This window comes from Chiloscyllium plagiosum, chromosome 43, assembly GCF_004010195.1.
Source record: "Chiloscyllium plagiosum isolate BGI_BamShark_2017 chromosome 43, ASM401019v2, whole genome shotgun sequence".
NCBI classification, from domain to species: Eukaryota; Metazoa; Chordata; class Chondrichthyes; order Orectolobiformes; family Hemiscylliidae; genus Chiloscyllium; species Chiloscyllium plagiosum.
In genome coordinates this window covers 9174375-9182635 of record NC_057752.1, presented here as the reverse complement: position 1 = coordinate 9182635, position 8261 = coordinate 9174375, and the positions used below count along the sequence as shown (strand labels likewise).

Sequence of the window (8261 nt, the reverse complement as noted above, 5' to 3'; positions counted from 1 at the left end):
CGTTCATTAGCAGAGGGATTTAATTCAAGAGTCGTGAAGTGATGTTGCAGCTGTACAGGAATTTGGTTAGGCCACAGTTTGAGTACTGTGTGCAGTTCTGGTCGCTTCACTTTAGGAAAGATGTGGAAGCTTTGGAGAGGGTGCAGAGGAGATTTACCAGGATGTTGCCTGGAATGGAGAATAGGTCGTAGGAGGATAGGTTGAGTGCGCTAGGCCTTTTCTCATTGGAATGGCGACTTGATAGAGTTTTATAAGATGATCAGGGGAATAGATAGGAGCAGACAGTCAGAGACTTTTTCCCGGGTACAACAGAGTGTTACAAGGGGACATAAATTTAAGGTGAAGGTTGGAAGGTATGGGGGGGGGAAGTGGTAAAGGGGAGATGTCAGGGGTGGGTTCTTTACCCAGAGAGTGGTGGGGGCATGGAATGCACTGCTTGTGGGAGTGGTAGAGTCAGAATCATTGGTGACCTGTAAGCGGCAATTGGATAGGTACATGGATAGGTGCTTAAGCTAGGACAAATGTTCGGCACAACATCGTGGGCCGAAGGGCCTGTTCTGTGCTGTATTATTCTATGTTCTATTACAATCCCTGTAAACCAAATGACTCCCACAAAAATGAAAATACAAGCTTTCAATTTTCGTAAGTTTTACCTGACATGAGTTAGAACCAAGTAAAATTAAAAACAACAGACAACTAACACTTAAAAAGGCAAGTTTCAATTTAAGTAGTTGATGCAAAGATACATTTTGCACAAGCATTTGCAGGACTTCCCAAACATGTGACATTTCATAGCTACACCATTCTTCATTTACTTAGGATAGGTCAGGAGTCCTATCCAATAGGTTGTGCCTCAATTTCATGGCTAGGGTCATTATTAGCAAGGCATACTTCTACAAATCTTTTCACCCTCTGGTCACAACAGTAGATAGTTTCCGGAGACCGACTAATAACACTCCAGTCCACAATTGGGCCATTTCAGAGGTAAGTTTTCAGCTCTTTCACATATCTGTGCTAGTTGCAGTGTTGTTGTTTTTTTAAAAAGAAAAGGATTCAGTTGTTAGCTTGCTCATGGAGTTCTCCAATTTCAAATAACCTCCCTTCCCATCCCCTCTCTATCCTACCCCGCCACCAATTCCCCTCTCTATCCTACCCCGCCACCAATCAGATTCATTCCTCCCATTGACCAACCAGGTCATACCCTCTACCTCTCTTCACCTATCCCCATTTCACCACCCTGTCCTAACCACCCCCTTTAATTACAGCTCCTACTACACCACCCCCAGTCCTAAAAGGAGGAAGAGTTATACCTGAAATATTGACTTCTCCACCTCCTGATGCTGCTTAGCTTGCTGTGTTCTTCCAGCCTCCTGCCTGTCTACTTACAAATCACTTGCCAGAAAAGTTTCAACTATCAACAATCATTTTGCTGGAATTTTGCATGGAGTCGGTGTTACCCTTTCTATATCTGCATCAATAATCGGTCTCTAGCTCATCTATATCTGCCAACCACTCAGCTTCAGTTCTTAAACTTCCTGCATGTGTTGGTACTACTTCCAGGTAAAGAATCACCTGGCCACACTGGCTATGCAAGAAAACCACAGTTGTTGCAAACACTTAAAATGTCCTTTACAAACAAACAATTCTTAAAAGAAAAATGGGCAAATTCACAGATATTTTAAATAAACTCCAAAATTTCCTTCATTGTACTGCATCTGGGTCAAAGTAGCCAAAGTAATCAGGCACTATGTATGGGGAATTCCAGATACACTGATGTTTTACAATTTTTTTGAGTTAATTGCTTTTGTGTAAGTGCATTGGATTCTTCGGGTAAAGTGCTACAGATGCTAGAAAATCATGTTTTAAAAAGATGAAATTGCTGGAAATACTCAGTTTGCTCTCCAGAGGTGTTAACATTTCAATTCACTGGCCTTTCATCTCTTTTACCTGTTCGAAGGCCCAAACACACTTGCCAAGTCAAAGTGACTTGTGTGTATTGCTTACACTTTAGTATGCCTTATTCACTATTCGCAATGCAGACTTCTCTATAATCGGAGGATACCAAATGCTGATTAAGTGACTGATTAACAGAACGCCACCTTTCAGTTAAATACAAAACATGACTCAGAGCTTTCAATCAGTGACCATTTTAATTCTCCACCTTGCTTTCATGCAGACCTCTGTCCTCAGCATTCTGGAATGTTAGAACTATTCTTTCCTACCCTCCACCCTTTCACTTGCTTAAAAACTTCTTGAAGATTTAAACTTTCCCCATGCTGACCAAAGGTTATTGGACGGAAACATTGACTGTTGGTGAAAAAAAGAAAGTAAATACACTTTTTTTTGTGTGCAGACTGCATGAAAACAAAGTGGGTTTCACATTATGAGGACCTTCAGGCAATTTCAAACTGCATCAAATCTATAGGATTGAGTTGGCACCACCAGAGGGAACAATACAAGGCCTCGAGTAATTTCACAACAACAAAAAAAAAGGAAGGGTAAAAGGATGCTAGAACATGCATAGCAGTATTATTAACATCTGTCACAGAACTTTACATGAGCAAGTGCCCTATGGTATTGCTCATGGAGATTCACACACTGGAGATTTGAAAAAAGGAATGTACACAGTACGAATAGAAGCCTCAAAACACTCAGGCAAACAGCACATTGGGACATTTTAAGGATCTGAAAGGCTCAATGTGCTTTAGAACCAGTGAAATACTTTTGAAGTGTAGTTATGTTGCTATGTAGACAAACAGTCATTTTACAACTAGCAAGGTCACATAAATAGCATTGTCACTCATGTTACCAGAGGGAGATATGCTGGCCGGACACAAGGGAAACTTCTTTGCCCTTTCTCCAAAAATGCAATGAGATCTTGCATAATCACTGAAACAGACAGATAGTGCCTCATATTAAGATGAGGATTTGACAATCTCACAAGACAAGCGCATTGCCATAAGGACGGACATGGCTCCAAATGAATTGTGAAACAATTCTAGCATTATATCAAAGTTAGTTAGTTACATACATACAACATAGTAAGGCAAGAAGAACGCAGTGATTTCAGTTCAGTTGTTTCCATCACCCCAGTCTGGTTTCCAAGTTAGGCTGAAAGACAATCTTGGTGTGGCAAAACACAAACAAAAAAAAAAACCCTCATTTCGCTGACAACACGAACAAGAAAATTTGTTTCTCAAGTACAGCCAGTTCAGGATGAAACTTGGAAATGTGTGTCATTGCACAACAGATTCAAAACAAGTTTGCTGAAAAAGACTTTTGAAAGGAAAGCAAAGCTGGTTTTGCAGCATTGTTGCACAACTGGAAAAAATGAGAACAGCAGCTGTTGATGAACTTGAACAAAAGCAACTTTTCAACACTATGAAACAATCTCTGGCAGATCAACAAATCAAACCCTCCAAACTATGCAGGAACAACTATTTTGGAACAACTTGCTGTGTTGTCATACTACTCAAAGCTTACAAAAAGAGCAAAATTCTAAGTAAAGACAGCAAATTTCTCCCTCCTACCAGATGTATGATTCACACCGAAATTTCATTACCTAAGCTTTGGAATAAGAAACATCAGTACGCAATTCAACCAGCAAAGGGGGAAAAAGATTAAATTTAGTTAATTGTAGTTACATTCCCAGAGAGCTACATTTAGACTTTATAGCAAGGATCAGCAGGAGAAACAGTATGGATGCCTTCCTGCCCCCTCTTCTCGAACCTAAAGAATGACCAACTTTCATGAAAATTGCCCTGAGAAAATATGGTACATCATAGAGCATCTTGGAACTAATTAAGTATTTTTGACGTGCAGTCATTTATGTAGTTGTTAATATACACAAGGCAAGATCCCACAGATAGCAAACAAACCATCAGACTAATTAACTTTTTACTTATTCACAGAATGAGTCAACCACATGGCTAAGAGTCTGGAGTCACATGTAGACCAGACCAGGTAAGGATGGCATTTTCCTTCCTTCAAAAGGATATAGGTGAACCAGATGGGTTTTACTGACAATGGATTCATGGTCACCATTAGCCTCTCAATTCCAGATTTCTACTGATTCCAAATTCCACCGTCTCCCCATGGTGGGATTTGAACCCAGGTCCCCAAAACATAGCTGGACTCGGAGACCCAGGTAATGACACCTCTGGCCATTGCTTCCCACACAGTTTGGTGGTACTAATAAAATATACCACTTAAGGTGTAGGCTTGCTATCCAGATGTTTCATTACCTGGGTAGGAAACATCATCAGTGGCGACCTCCAAGTGAAGCGAAGCTGTTGTCTCCTGTTATATGTTAACAGGAGACAACAGCTTCGCTTCACTTGGAGGTCACCACTGATGATGTTACCCAGCCAGGTAATGAAACGTCTGGATATCAAACTTACAGCTCAGTGAGCAAACCTACACCCTAAACCTCAACCTGAGCTACAAACCTTCACAAATCTTGCAAAATATACCACTCTTAACAACAGAATATTATAAATGCCCTTGGGTTTTCAAGTACCATGCTTGGTTTGTCATTCCATCTAAACAGGTAGCAAGGGTCTCAGCTTAGCACGTAACTCCAAACAGTGCAGTGCTCCCTCCAGTGTCAGTGCAGAGTGAGACTTGAACCCAGTGGCACAGGAGGGTCAGATGAGCAGAATCTAAACGACTAGCCTTTTTGTGAAGTTGAAACCATGTTTGGCATCACACAATAAATCAAACTCTGGCACACTGCATCCTTAAGCATGCAATTCATTAGAAACTGACTCATCAGGAAAGGTGAATGCCATTACCAGCCAACATTTTAATTTGGTCAAAGTCAGTATAAAATCAAAAGTACAACACATTATTTTTAAACAGCAAGTGCTGGTGGTGTTGCTTGTGGAAACCAGCTTGGGCTGTTTTGAAATTGAATTAAAGGACAGCTGGAAAAAACCTTCAGCTACTGGTGTTAATCCATTACACCATCAGATTCAGCAATTCCTCCAAGCCAATTATTATTAAAAATCTAAAGTGACTAATCAGCATTTGCACAACAGCAGTTCACCACCACCCCAAGTAAATGCAGTAAACGATAGAAACATATTTGAACTCCACAGTATCTACAAATTTTTAAAGATATGGTCACAGAAATCAATTAGAAATAACTACTTGTGTTTACATATTAAAAACAACTCATTTCTAAATTGTTAAGACAAAATTTATAGCCTGTAAAATACACAAAGCAAAATTAATGAATTTATAAAATGGAAAGCATATTGAGTCTATATTTAAATATCATAAGCAAAATATAATCTTGAGTAAAGTCCATTAAAAGCCAGTAAACAAATACAGAAGTAACTTCTGAATTTGATTTCAACTCCAATTGCTGCATTATCTAAAATATAGAAACTACAGTACATTACAAACATTTTAACTGAACAAACATTCAATTCAGAGCTGACAATTCACTTCAATGTCTTTCTACAAACAATTGTTATCACAATCTACTTTATAATTACCAGATCGTCTACTCATACTTGGGAAATGTAAACCTACATATTTAAGTACAGTAAGTAAACAGTAAAGTGCAACTAAGATTTCATTTTAGTAAGTACAGCAGTAAAAAAAAGCACGCACCTCACGTATTAAATCACTTGTTTTTGAAAATTCCCTTTAGAATTATTCACAAGTTTTTCAAGCTATTTTTGAGTCAATATCCCAAAAGAAATCTCAATGAGAGAAAAGATCAAATTCAATCTTATAAACTCATTTAAATAGGTGGAAAAACTCACCTTAACAGGTGAATGCGTTTGTACAAATCTGCAGAACGAGAGAGAGGAAAACAAATGACAATACATCAGGAGATTAATTCACAAACACCCGGGCATTTTGTTTTCAAATGGCTCTGAATAGACTAGTCCTTGAGACGCATCCAGAATTTTCTTCTGACCGCAAGCTCAAGAGGGGACGCTCCTCAATCTATTCAATAACTTTCCCAAAGGAAACAAAAATCCAATATCGTGCTTTTTAGCCGCATTTTTTCTGCTCACCAATTGAGACGTTCTGCCCTCCCTGACGGCTTTCCAAATGTCAACGAAAGTTTATATCCCAGAAAGAAGAAAGCCTTTTTTTCCCCGCACCGCCTTGCCAACGCACCTGCCCCTATAGCCCAGTTCCAATTTCCCAGACTGACGGACTGCCTCGAGATTTTAAGCCACGCACCAGCGGATGACCTCAGAGCGTCAGAGCTGCTGCTGAAGTGGAACTTGTGAGTCATCCGTGTGGTCCTCCTTGTCTGTAGGGGGCGAGGGGGTGCCGGCAGCCCACTTGCTTATTGGCGCCAGAGAACAATCGTTTTGTGGAACTGTTGTGTTTTTGAATAACACCATCTATAGGATTAGGAGACATATGGGTTCTAATGTTTACACCACCTGCTGGATTTTACCAGCAAGACTGCGCTTTTTTAAAAAAATAAGGGTTAGGTTTGTCTTAGCGAGTGTTGGGTTTGCCTCTTCGCAAAGCCATTGGATTGTTCCACATTTTGAGGAGGGGAATAATTGGACTAGTGGAGAGGATGTGTTCAAAATCAGGAAGGGTCTGGACAGAGATAAAGGAGAACTGTTCCTATAGATAGAGGAATCCAGAACCAGAGGAAACATTTATAAGTGAATTGGTAAAAGAACCAAAGTGACTTTAAAAAAAAACCTTTTCACTCACCAGGATGTTACCTGGGATAGAGGATTTCATCTATGAAGACTGACTAGATAAACTCCAAGGCTAAAAATCACACAACATCAGGTTATAGTCCAACAGGTTTAATTGGAAGCACTAGCTTTTGGAGCACTGCTCCTTAATCAGGTGGTTGAAGGAGCAGCACTCCAAAAGCTAGTGCTTCCAAATAAACCTGTTGGACTATAACCTGGTGTTGTGTGATTTTTAACTTTTGTACACCCCAGTCAAACACCGGCATCTCCAAATCATGGATAAGCTCCGGTTGTTATCTATAGAGCAGGGAAGGCTGAGGGTGGACCTGATAGTGGTATAAAAGATAACGAGGAACATGGAATAGGGTGGATTGGAAGCAGCTATTCCCCTCAGTTGAAGGGTCAATAACAAGGGGACGTCATTTTAAAGTGAAAGGCAGGACATTTAGTGGAGATTTGAGAAAGCACATTTTTACTTAAGAGGGTGGTGGAAATTTGGAATGCACTGCCCGGGAGAAATGTAGAGGCAGGATACTTCACGACCTTTAAAAAGTACATGGATGAGCACTTGAAATGTCAACAACTTGGCCTCCCCCACTCTAACCTCTCACCCTCACAACGCACAGCCCTCTAATCCCTCTGCTCCAATCCCAATCTCACCATTAAGCCAGCAGATAAAGGGGGCGCAGTGGTAATCTGGCGCACTGACCTCTACACCGCTGAAGCCAAACGCCAACTCGAGGACACCTCTTCCTACTGCCTCCTCGACCATGACCCCACCCCCCATCACCAAACCATCATCTCCCAGACCATACAGAACCTCATCACCTCAGGAGATCTCCCACCCACAGCTTCCAACCTCATAGTCCGGGAACCCCGCACTGCCCGGTTCTACCTCCTTCCCAAGATCCACAAGCCTGACCACCCTGGCCGACCCATTGTCTCAGCATGCTCCTGCCCCACTAAACTCATCTCTTTCTACCTCGACACTGTCCTAATCCCCCTAGTCCAGAAACTCCCCACATACGTTCGAGACACCACCCACGCCGTCCACCTCCTCCAAGACTTCCGTTTCCCCGGCCCCCAACACCTCATCTTCACCATGGATATCCAATCCCTCTACACCTCCATCCGTCATGACCAGGGCCTCCAAGCCCTCCGTTCTTTCCTCTCCAGACGTTCCCAACAGTACCCCTCCACCGACACTCTCATTCGTTTGGCCGAACTGGTCCTCACCCTTAACAATCTCTCCTTTGAATCCTCCCACTTCCTCCAGACCAAAGGGGTAGCCATGGGCACACGTATGGGCCCCAGATATGCCTGTCTCTTTGTTGGCTACATAGAGCAGTTGATCTTCCGTAATTACACAGGCACCACTCCCCACCTCTTCCTCCGCTACATTGATGACTGCATTGGCGCCACCTCGTGCTCCCGCGAGGAGGTTGAGCAATTCATCAACTTCACCAACACATTCCACCCTGACCTTAAATTTACCTGGACCATCTCCGACACCTGGCTCCCCTTCCTGGACCTCTCCATCTCCATCAGTGACGACAGACTTGACACTGACATTTT

The 8261-nt window shown here is 41.9% G+C and overlaps 1 protein-coding gene across 4 annotated transcripts in view; it reads right to left on the bottom strand.

Annotated features, from left to right (window-relative positions):
• The window catches only part of LOC122543360 (LIM domain and actin-binding protein 1-like), a 143091-nt gene extending 136876 nt beyond the window's left edge, over positions 1–6215 (bottom strand). For 2 of the 4 annotated variants that reach the window (XM_043681980.1, XM_043681978.1), the window contains exons 1-2: positions 6033–6173; positions 5775–5802 (exon numbers count right to left, since the gene is read on the bottom strand). The gene's annotated coding sequence lies outside the window, so the exon portion shown is untranslated. Of the gene's footprint in view, positions 1–5619; positions 5700–5774; positions 5803–6032 lie in introns of those variants that run through there. The other 2 variants (XM_043681981.1, XM_043681983.1) reach the window with 2 other exon arrangements.
• Positions 6216–8261: the final 2046 nt, after the last annotated feature.